This window comes from Nannobrachium achirus (assembly GCF_963921795.1).
Source record: "Nannobrachium achirus genome assembly, chromosome: 4".
NCBI lineage: Eukaryota > Metazoa > Chordata > Actinopteri > Myctophiformes > Myctophidae > Nannobrachium > Nannobrachium achirus.
This window is the reverse complement of record NC_137813.1, coordinates 48,474,908-48,487,476: the sequence shown is the minus strand read 5'-3', so window position 1 is coordinate 48,487,476 and position 12,569 is coordinate 48,474,908. Positions and strand designations below refer to the sequence as shown.

General features: G+C 43.5%; 1 protein-coding gene across 2 annotated transcripts in view; it reads right to left on the bottom strand.

The window, feature by feature from the left end:
* The window catches only part of LOC308283372 (BAR/IMD domain-containing adapter protein 2-like), a 107,296-nt gene that overhangs the window by 86,158 nt on the left and 8,569 nt on the right, over positions 1–12,569 (bottom strand). The window lies entirely within an intron of this gene.

Genomic DNA, 12,569 nt, shown 5'->3' with positions numbered 1-12,569 from the left:
TGGCCGTGAAATAACCAATGTAAATAACGTGTAGCATCGAACAGCGGGCGGTGAACTGTGCGAGCCAGACTGCGTGATACCTGACATCTCCTATCTCCGTCTTCGCCTCCAACCTCTCCTCCCCCCCTCCACCTCCCCCCTCCGCCTGTTATGGTCCTCCTTCAGGGCTTCCTCCAATTATCCGGTCCCCAGTCAGCTAGTCAGGAACAGCCAGGGGACAGAGAAAAGACAGCCACAGCATTGCAGCAGCAGCAGCAGCAAGCACCGGTCTTTACACTAGCCATCAATACTGCAAGAGAGAATACTCCATAATAATAGCTCTAGCTAGCTAGCCGCCTCACACTGTGGAAGGGATGGCATAATATGCCCATGTGCATCTACCTGAAATAATATACAGAAAGGGGCAAGGGCTCTACTTTGATTGTCTTAAGTACCAGTTCTTATGCCTTAAAGCTATACTGTGTAAGTTGCTCAACTAGTGGTCTGTAGCAGTATAGCAAACCGTGGTCGCGTCTGCTTTTTTCGGCCGTTTTTCGCCGCGGACCCGCCGGACCGGGCCTTCAGACCACCGCGTCCGTCTCGCCGAGACGCATCCATAGAGGTCTCTCTCTCGTGTCCATCTACGAGCAGCGGTTGGGGAGTTACATGTTAGACTTCTAGACCAGTGTAAACAAACTGTTGAAGCAAGCTATTTCCTGAAGATACTGCAGATACGCCTGTGATTGGCCGGTAGTGTACCATGTGTTTATGATCCGTGATATGATTGGCCAACGTATACACAACGTATACAGATGATGCAGATGACGTCATTTTGCCGCGAAATTCTCCCCCCCTCACGGCTCATAGAAAACATATAAAGAGAAGGCTTTAGAAGCTGAAATTAACGGAGTCGGGGTTCTAAAACTTTAGCGATTTAACAGTTAGGACAATTTTAAGATTTGTTTTATAAAAAAAAGTTACATGGTATAACTTTAACTTAAAGGCCTGTCCATTCTGTCTCCGACCACCGAACGTTTCTTCAGGAAAGGTCCGGTTCAACAACAAAATGACGTTACTCGCATCCTCTGAAAAGCATTACCACAAATTAGAGTTCAGAAAGCTGCACGTCGGAAAGTCGGTACTCTCCGACGAAAAGTTCGGTGGTTCGAGACTGTATGGACAGGCCTTTAAGTTAAGGCATAAGAGCTGGTACTTAAGACAATCAAATTAGAGCCCAAAGCCTCAAACACTGTATATATCCCTGTTATGTTGTGTCAGACATCACCGTCTACTTCATCATACTGTCATTTTATTTTTAACGAGGGGTCGTTTCATGGGTAGACAGAGTGTGAGAGAGCGAGGGACAAGAGAGTGCTTGTGTGTGCATGTGTGTCTGCGCGCAGCCGCGCACGCATGATTGCTATGTTGCTGTGTGTTATCTGGTCAACAGTGGTTCAAGGGGCCTGAGTGCAGCACAGCCTACCTGTAAATACCAATGAGTCAGTCACTTGTACAGGTCGCACAATGACACAATTCATGGCCAACAATGAGTCAAGAGACTGCGTGTGCATCTAAAGTAGACAGAGAGAGTTCCTTAATAGATGGTGGTGGGAACAGGAACTTACAGTGTACAGCAACAAACTTCAACAACAAAAACAACATTCCCTGACTGCTGCTGCCGCTTTTGGACGGGAGTTGGTTTGCCTGTTGACAGGCTGATTACAATGCAGGTCATCAAAATAAGAATAGAACCCGTGAAAACACGCTTCCCATTTCCATCAACTGAGCTTCTGTCATATTTTTCTTTTTAAAGAACCATATAGTGTACTGCTGTGTGTATATTTCTTTACCGTTTCATGGTCATGCTACTACTTTGCCAGTAAAATGGAGATGCTGAATGCGGGGTCGTTCAAGTCCACTTTCAAGGAGATCAGGTCCCCTCAGGCTGAAATCAGAGGTCATTTTGTCTGCCTAGCCAATGTTTTTCTTTTTTCTCTTGCTCTCCTAACTGGGTCTAGGGCCTGAAGGGAAATGGAATGGACGCCCACCCACCAGGTCTGCCTCAGTAGGACAGATGCTGAGACCACCAGAGATGTTGTGCAAAACCTCATCCCCCTTCGCTGACTTTATTAGAAACTGTGTTACGATTAGACTGACCTTCATCTGCTTGGCCATGTACATACGATATACATGTGTTGAATCCCTCATCTGCGTATTAGTACTGAATACAACTGTTAACTCCATGGCCATCAATATTATCAGATAGACTGACGTCTGTGCAGTGTGTGCACACCGACACGAGATGCATGTCCTTCTATTTCCTATTCATTCTGCTCTTTTCATATCTTCTGGTCACGTCACGTGTCCAATACTGTACAGTACATTCTCTACTGTATGTGGGTAATAAACTTAAAAACTTGTCGTGTGATACTGCCTGGTGTCATGTTGTTCTGAGCTCGGTGAGTAACTCAAGTGAATCATCGCAAAATGTTTATACTGTATGTCTGAGGACCTTTGCTTTTATCTACGCAGTATGGAACATTAAAGATTTCATTTTTATTAGACAGACACTCTTGAGGACCACATGGTTTTTCAACTAAAGTCACGACAATTTGGTGTCAGGAAGTGCAATACCAAACTGAGGTAAGTCACTTTATGATTCTTCTCTTCTGGTATTTCCATGTATTAGGTTGTGATACAAGGTTTTTCAAGGTATATTGAAATTATACGTTTTTCCATATGGCTGTAATCAGGAAAAATAAAGCATCATTGAAGGAGGATTCAGCTAAACTCATGGCCACGCACACGTGCGGACGGACGCACACACACACACAGACACACACACAGACACACACACGCGCGCGGCCGCGCGCGCACCACTCTGCATCTCTGGGAAGATAAAATATTCACATCCTACATCACTCTCCCCTCTGTGTACTTGTTCTTTAAAGCATGTGTCATTGAGGCAGATCGGTTCGAAAGCACACGAGCACAAACACACACCGAGCATGCAGAGTTACAGATAGATACAGTACATTCATACCATCCCCCGCCATCGCTCCCCAAACAGGCACACACACACACACACAAACACACTTCGTAATAAATAAACAGCGGCGGTGTTTCTTCTAACTGGTGGGAGGATTACATAAAGCAAAAGCCCAGTGCACCACCAACACCACCACATCCAGCTTGACCTCCTCCCTTTGAATTAAATCCATTCAGTACGGGTACACATTATAGTTATATATAGTATAGTATAGTATCATTATTTATGCTTTGACTATTGAAAAATAGCAGATATACAAGCTCACAGCGCGGCACCGAGTGCCGCGCTGCGAGCTTGTAGATCTGCTATTTTTGAAAAATCATGAAAATTTGAATTTTGACCTGATTCTATAAGTGTCTTTTGAATCCTTCTAAGGTTTTTGGAAAAACCCTATGTTTCTATGTCAGCAATCTGGCCAGCCATCGTCAAAGAAAAGGTCCTTTTCACTTAACTGGAGCTCAGTTAGTCTGTTCTTGAGAGACTACTATGTCAGTGGTTCTCAGACTTTTTCATGTGAAGGACCCCCAAAATGATATGTATTTGGCCACGGACCCCCATCTCAAAATATTTAGTTCCAGGGACCACCCAGAAGCAAAATTTGAGTTACAAACGTTCGCTTTAAAAATACATATATTCAAAGATTTGCACACATTTTCGCAACTTTTTTCAAAAATAGCTGATCCACAAGCTCGCAGTGCGGCACTCTTGTATATCTGCTATTTTTCAATAGTTAAAGCATTCAATAATTCTAGGCCTAAATGGGTTAATAGATAAGACCACCACAAGCGCACGGGGGAAAACAACAACGCAAGATGCACAGAAACTCTCTATAGTTATGGAACAAAGGCACGTAAACAGGCAGGGTGATGATGATTAGCTGCTCTTATGGCTTTATTACGTAAGAGATACGAGGATGGATTCTTCACACAGTGTTATAGCCTCTGTTCTGCATCTCTTCCCTTGCTAAATTAGCCATCCCTGTTCTCTTGTACTACATTCGTTAACCTAATTATGGCGGCTAATTGGAAAACGGGGTCGAGAGCCACTTGAAGTTGTGTGACGTGGAGAGACAGAGAGGGGGTGGGGGGGAGGCTAACAGCTCTTCAGTGTCGGCACAGGAAGTTGAGAACAGAAATGAGTGGTAGTGGTTGGGGGTGTGAAGAGGAAGGATAGATGGAAAAGGGTGGAATAGATGGATCATATCTCTCTCACACAGACACGCACATCATTAGGGCTGTCACGATTATTGAATGACATGACGATTAAAGGGGAACACACACCGGACGCGGGCGGCTGCGCAGCGCCGCGTCGCAGTATTGAGGTGCGTGAAGTGATTTTCACCGCGCGGCAACGCTGGAAAAATAGAACAGCGTCGTATCGGTGCGGCAGGCGAGGCGAGGCGAGGCGACAGACCCGCACCCGTGGGTGTCTGACGCCGCCGGTGCGTTCATTAGTAGTTCATCGGTTAGTTCATTGAAAACAATGGGATTATGGGGCTGTATGTTTTGACGCGCCACGTCCACGCCGCCTCCGCGTCCGGTGTGTGTTTCCCTTAATTGTCACACAAATAATTGCGTTTAATGATTTCATTGTGTTTTTGTCGTTGACAATTCATTCCCGTTTAGTTTTTATAGGCTTTGAATTTGCACATGGCAGATATGACACATAACCTAAATATACAAGGAAATTGCTGACATATTTGACAACTTTAAAAAGAACACTGATGTAGTGTAAATAGGCGACGAGCTCACAACGCGTCGCATATCGATTATGTCAAATAATTGCAATTATGTCAAATAATTGCCATTAGAAGATTATGTAATAATTGTGACATCATATCATAGAGTGTCAAGATGGGCCCTTGCAGGCTTGTCTTTAGAGTTGAGAGTTAAAATAAGTGTCTAACAGAAAGGAGGGCTGAATCAATTCATTCCTAGACAGGTCCAAAATTACAGGAGGCAATTGAAAGAACAGCGCGAAAACAAAATAAAAAATGAATGTCTCTCATGCAAAATGAATGAATTCAGATTGATAGATTTGTGCCGTGATGTTAGGAGTGCTGAAGTGAACAGAGCAGAATGAAGAATAAAAGCTGAAGGGGGTGGGAAAAAAAAAGATTTTCCTCTGTGCCAAAATTGATTTCTCTTCACTGTTAGAGCTAGCAAAACAAAATGAGGTCAGTGTATTTTGAGGAAAAAAAGAAAAAGAAAACATTGCTGATTTCCACTCTAGGGCATTCATCCATCTCTACAAGCTACTCGTTCTGTCCCGCGAACAGTAACAGTGCACACATAAATACACACACATATTACAAACGGCAATGACACACAAAGGGAACCATTTCAAGAGAGAACCACCAACTGATGAGCAGTCAGACCAGTGGGAATCACTAACAGTTAGGGTTTGGGAACCGGAACCGGGGGAACCACAGGAACCGGATCCAACATCAAGAAACCGGTTTACGGTTAGGTACTGTCGGACTAACGGGACATCAGAACAATGGGACGTCGGAACAACACTACGCACCCTTGATGACTTAATGTCTGCAATACAATTATAATACCAGTGGTTCTCAACCTTTTTTTTATTTCAAGGACGACCATAAAGCGCCTTACGGCGGTTGACGTGGATCAGCGGGGATCGCGCCGCGGTGGAGACAAACACAATCTCTCCGCGAGTAAACGCTGGACGATATTTTACAAAGATGCCCACAATCAGCCTGTGAGCATGTGCGTGAACGAGCATGCACGCAAGGATTTCCCAAATCTCGTTGAAAATGAATTACTAGGGAGTGTCAACCACCTCCCACCTAACTCTGAGTGCGTCCATTTGTGCACTGCCAGAGTTAGAGACCTGTAAGGGTCCATTTGGAACCCTATAGGAACTGTTAAATGGAACCGTTAAGGAATCGGGACCGTTAAGAGGGAATCGTTATGGAACCGGATCCCAACCCTTCTCACAATGAGTAGTGAATGCCATCATCTGTTTGACCTCCCCTCTCCTCCCTACATACTGTAGCAGTCAGCATCAGGCCTGAAAACACTTGAGTCCACCCAGCAGCATTGTTTGAACACCAATTATCATGTCATGCATTGACAGTGGTAGTGCAGAGAGAGCACATGCTGCTTGTTTAAACTATGTTGTTATTTGTGTGAATAAAATGCATTTTGTTCAATCTGTATGATAGAGTATGTGAATACTATATACTGTAGCTTGTACAGTTGGGGTGGTTGTAACTTTTTTTTCTTTCCACCCAAGATATTTTTGGGGCTTTTCTGCCTTTATTTATAGTTACAGTGTAGATATAGACAGGAAACAGAGGAGAGACGGGGAGACCGGGAGAGACATGCAGTAACAATCATTGGGAACGGGACTCGAACCTGCGATGCACTGTCAAGCTGCTTATTATTGGTCTATGTGCCTGGACCGCTGGACCAAGGCCCAGGTCAGATCCATGCTCTTCTATTGAGACATTTAGATCCGGTGTCGAGGCTGGGCACGAACCAACACAATCCCGGTTCTGGTTTAACAAGAAATATTGACCGGAAGGTATTTCACTCCTAGAGCAAGCAGGCAGACTCTATTATAGTCGGGGGATATCTTTAGAAATAGTGTCAAATCCTGGAATAAATTCCTTACCAAAAAAATTCTTCACCAATGTGTTTGTAAAGGTGTCTAGTAACACATCTCACAAAGACTGAAATTCAGTTTCCCTAGAAAAATCTTTGACAGCTAGGGTAATTCTGGGTCTCATTCACTCACTATACACTATACTATGGGGGAAAAAAATCACTCCCAAAAAATATGCTTTAAGTGGGATGTGAGGGGTCTAACTAGGTGTTTTTAATTATTCTGAATCCATGTGAAAAGTGATGACTCATCACTAAACCATCATTTTATGGGCTGTTTTTAGCCCAATGAATGTTTTTTTGTGTGCAAAACAAATGCTTGCAATGGATTCAGAATAATTAAAAACACCTAGTTAGACCCCTCACATCCCACTTAAAGCATTTCTTTTGGGGGTGATTTTTGCCCCTATAGTATAGTGTACAGTGAGTGAATGAGACCCAGAATTACCCTAGCTGTCAAAGATTTTCCTCAGGATACTGAATTTCAGTCTTTGTGAGATGTGTTAAGCCCGTATCAGAGTCTACGGTGGAGACCTATCCACCGCAAATTTGAGGTGGAAAGCTTTCCACCTCAAGTCAGAAAATAAGTGCAGGCCATCATAGTCATAGGCCCACGGTGAAGTCCTTTACCCCGTCTAGACCGGTTCAGGTCGACCAATCAGTGAACGGGGTGTAGAGCCTGCCTGTCTGATAGTAGCTGGGGCAAATCTGGTCAAAAATCATCAATTTTGTGCACCCAGTTTATAGGCATTTTCAGCTCCCGGCAGCCGTCATGGACGCCATCTTGAAAATGGTGCCTTTCCGGTAGATATTTTTCCCTGAATTTTTAGTATGTTGTTTATCATACCCAATAGTAACAGAATCCATTGAAAAATCTCTTCCATCAGTTATTTGGGGTTTGAACCATATACTGATGTATCGAATATTTGATTCATTGCAAACAGACCACTAGGGGGCGAGCCCAATTTGTTTGCGATGGTTTTTGAAAACCTTATACCCATACCTAACACCATACCAAAAATCAAAAGCTTTGCACCAAGTGCACGAACTTCACCAGATTTTCCCCAGCTATAGTAAAAACAGAGAGATGTGTTGGGACTCACGGTGTAAAGCTCTCCACCGTGAGGAATGATGTAACGTTGTAGTTTCATGACTCAAAAAGACTCGAAAAGACTACACCGCGGTGTAAAGCCTTCCACCACGGACCCGACTATGATACGGGCTTTACTAGACACCTTTACAAACACATTGGTGAATAAATATTTTGGTAAGGAATTTATTCCAGGACTTTTTAAGATATCCCCCGACTATTAACTCAGAGGTGAAAATGTCAGCACTTGAGCAGGAGACCCGGCTATTTTCACTATTTGAAATGGTTTTTAAAATATTTTTTAAAAAGAGAATGTTTTGGACATACAAGGTTTCCACCCGACAACTAGGGTTGAGACGATATGACATTTTCATATCACGATTATTTTGACAAAAGAAATCATGATTCACGATATTATCGCGATAATCAAAATCCATTATCCTGGGGCGGAACATTTGCCAAAAAATAGCTGATGGACAAGTTCACGACACGCTATGAGCTTGTAGATCGGCTATTTTTTGGCAAATACATTTGATAGAGTGAAAAAAGACTGTATCAAGTACATATATTTTAACTCATTGACTGCCAAGGCCCGAGTTTCCCAAATTATTACAGTAGTCCCAGGCTGCCACAGCCCGAGTTTCCCCGAGTTGGAAGCCATTTTGAAAAGAATTTCTAAAAATGCCTCAAATGTATTAGGCATGATCGCAATTGCGAAATTGCATGTTTAGCCCCATAACAAACACATCTTTCAAAATGTAAAAAATGGCTGTTTTGTCTGACTTTGAAGGCTTGTATCTCATGAATGCCTGAACGGATTTCCAAGCAGATTTTTTTGTTTGAAAGCTGTTAAAAAGTACTACACATATGGTGCATGATCTAGGCATGGGCGTGCACGATCCGTGCACTAAAAATTGATCCGTGCACTAGAAATCTAGGAAGGTGGCAGTGTTTGTTTTGTCTGACTTTGAAGGCTTCTATCTCATGAATGCCTGAACGGATTTCCAAGCGGATTTTTTTGTTTGAAAGCTGTTAAAAAGTACTACACATATGGTGCATATATGGTGCATGGGCGTGCACGATCTGTGCACTAAAAATTGATCCGTGCACTAGAAATTTAAGAACGTGGCATCCTGGTACTTGGCGGCCATCTTGAAAAGGGCATTCAATGAGTTAAGTAACTTTGACAAATTCTAGAGGGTTTAAGTGGTACTGGATATGCAGCTCGGCAAATAAAAGGTGAATTGATCCCGGTGCATGAACGGGGGACGATATCATGATATGTAAATTCTCCACAATACGATTATCGTGAGTGTTTTTTTATCACGATAAATGATAATATCGATTATCGTCAAATCCCTACCGACAACTACAAAATAATACATATTGTGGTGACCCTGGGAGATGAGTAGTGGAATTACTCCCGTTTGGCACTGTTCTAGCCGGAGGGAATGGTGTGGTGGGGGGGTGCTAAAGTGGCTCGAGGTGTAATTCGTCACCAGATCAAAGAGCCAACATGAGATCACATCATGAATCAGATAGATGTATAGCTTGTGGTGGTGCCTGTGTGTGTGTGTGTGGGGGGGGGGGGGGGGGGGGGTGGCATTGTATTGAGTTATTCCACTCTTTTCCATGTTGCATCGATTCGTGCATACATTACTGGAGTCATGACGAATACCATGGGGCCCAGTTTTGCATAAAAATGAAGATGTCCGCCCCACAACTCAATTCTTCCTCGCAATTAGCTCGCCACAATATTATGTTTCATCAATTTTAGAAATCTGCATTTGAAAAGGTCTGCCTGCCCCGACGCCACCCGACATTCTCCACACACTGCAGAAAATACTGTCACAGTTGGAGGAAGCAGACCTGCCAAAGAGGCTACCATTAAAACCAATGTAATACCTTGATGAAATGTATGCACCGCTTGACAACAACAATTAGTGTCCATATATATAACTAATCATGTCAACAGGACTCATGTTGACCCTTATTTTACTTCTGTGGAGTAGGGATGGGACGATATGAAAATGTCATATCACGATTATTGTGACAAAAGAAATCGCGATTTATGATATTATCATGATAATCAAAATCCATTATCCTGGGGCCGAACATTTGCCAAAAAAAATAGCAGATCTACAAGCTCACAACGCGTTGCAACGCGGCGCGTTGTGAGCTTGTAGATCGGCTATTTTTTGGCAAAGACATTTGATAGAGAGTGAAAAAAGACTGTATCAAGTACATTATTACAAGAACGTTTTACCAATTATAGAGGGTTTAAGTGGTACCGGATATGCAGCTCTGCAAATAAAGGTGAATTGATCCCAGTGCATGATGGAGGACGATATCACGATAAATGAAATCTCCACGATATGATTATCGTGAGTGTTTTTATCACGATAAACGATAATATCGCGTATCGTCCCATCCCTAGTGTGGAGCAACATGGCTGTGTGACGAAGCACAAACCTCTGCTGCTGTAATGTTAGTTACAGTGACTAAGCGGTGTGTGTGTGTGTGTGTGTGTGTGTGTGTGTGTGTGTGTGTGTGTGTGTGTGTGTGTGTGTGTGTGTGTGTGTGTGTGCGTGCGTGTGTGGTAGGGTCATCATCGATTTCTCCGTCAAGTGTGTCAGCTCACCCCCGGCAAATTCACCTAAGCTCTACATAAACTCATAATAGGGACACATATCAGTACAGTATATGGATTTAATTTCACAGTTAACAGTAGGAAGGCTTCCGGAAGACTGCAACTGTAACTGGGTTTGAATGCTAGACATTTATAAGTATTGCACCAAGGACAGTAGAACAATCAACCTCCTCCACTTGTGATGTCATGATGCATCAGTTCCATTGTGCTACCCGTCACCTTTCCAGCAGTAATGCAAACTTTTCTCATTTTTAGTCATTTCCATCCATATAATAAGGCTTATGGTATACCACATGAACCCCAGCATCCCTATTCTGGAACAAATACTTGGCGAAAATATCAGATCTACAGGCTCACAACGCATCTTGATGCAGCTATTTTCGGCTAATAATTTTTGTGTAGGCGGAAAAAGGAGGGTGCTCAAACCCCTGGGGGACTACGGCAAATAGGGTTTAAGTTGCTGGTTAATGATGTAATGGAGGAGGAATGCATAAACTGGATAGTGAATGGATATGACTAATGACAGCCATGCTGTTAGTCCTCTATTCCTTAATCACATTATGGGAGCTCGGAGGGGTTAGGGAAGGTCTATTGCTGGAGTCAGGCAGAGAGTCAGAGACCTTCAATATGAACTTCATTCATCCCACTAATGGACCTTATTTTTAGTTGCAGTTCAACTTGGTGAAATTACTAATGAGGAATATTTGGTTGGTAGCATCGCAACATTCTAACAGTGCAGCAAGCACAGAGAAACACGTATGCCGTTGATAACTTCATAATGTTAACTCATCTAGTGCCTTTCGCGTGATGTCACGCGATAAGTACTAGAGTACGTATAGTGCCGAATGCGTGATGTCGCGCGAAAAGTAATATATTACTGTAACGGCGAGTAAAAATACCTAGTACAATGGCCGACGCTCCGGAGACGAAATCCGCGCTGATTTGTCATCATCACGGCTCCACGAGCACACAATAGTCATCCCATAACATTGAGGTGGACGGCCGATCTCATCTTTAATGTCCATTATCTCAAAACAACACTTTAGAAGCGAAGATGGAGGCAGATGCTCGCTTATAAAACACATGTATAAACGCTCCTATGCAATCCAGCATGGCACCACGTAAACAATGTTCGGTTCCGTCGCAGGATCCGATGACGTCAGACCGGAAGTACTTCCGGTCTAGACTTCTGGCCTTCAAAATAAGACAATGGCCGTTAATGGGGCCGGGAGGGGGCACTCTGGACCCCCTAATCCGTTAATGTCCTGGGCTCTGGATGAGTTAAGACAATACAACACACTCAAGTCTGAACCTTTAAATCGATATATCTTAACTACAGGTAGTAAGACGCCTCAGGGCGACAAGCGACCTCACCCCATGTCTTGGACGTCTGGCCAGTGATGTACAGTATATCGGACTATGGAAATTAAGTCCTGTTAGATATGGGCTTAATATTGATGATATCAGGGATCTCCATATATGGGCATAGAGTGGTTCCCATGACATCACAATATACAATCCCTTTTATGCCCATATATGGAGATTCCCGCTCTATAGTATAGTATCTGACATCACTGTGATGTCACAGTGATGTGTCAAGGGAACCACAGTGTCAGGCGTTATCCCTGCTCTGAGTATCTGACATCACTGTGATGTCACTGATGTCACCTGTGATGTCACAGTGATGTGTCAGGGGAACCACAGTTTCAGGCGTTACACACATACACACATACTTGTGAGGAGGTAGCCACTAGATCTGTGCGTCCACAGAGTCACTGCAGAACTGTTAAGTAGGCTGCATCTTAATGTGAAGGGGCAAATGCCCACGTGAGCATGAGTTGGACACTGTTGTAAGGACAGCTTTTTGGGTGCTCAGACTGCTCACTCACTCAGTTCACTGTTCTACTCTACACTGATGCAATTTGAGCTTGTTGCGAGAGTGCTTCATGAGAAAGAAACCAGGTTTTTCTCTCATAACCTTGCAGGTGTCCAACAAATCCCGTTTCCTAAAACAATCACCCAGCCAAACAAATAGGCCGGCATGCACTCTTGGCACTTCCCCTGTAGTTACACAGAATTGTGTTTCCCCAACATCATTAAAGCAAATGAAATGTGTGCACATTGGAGTAACGGTACCGTATTGAGACAGGAGAATCCTTAAAACCGGTTGTT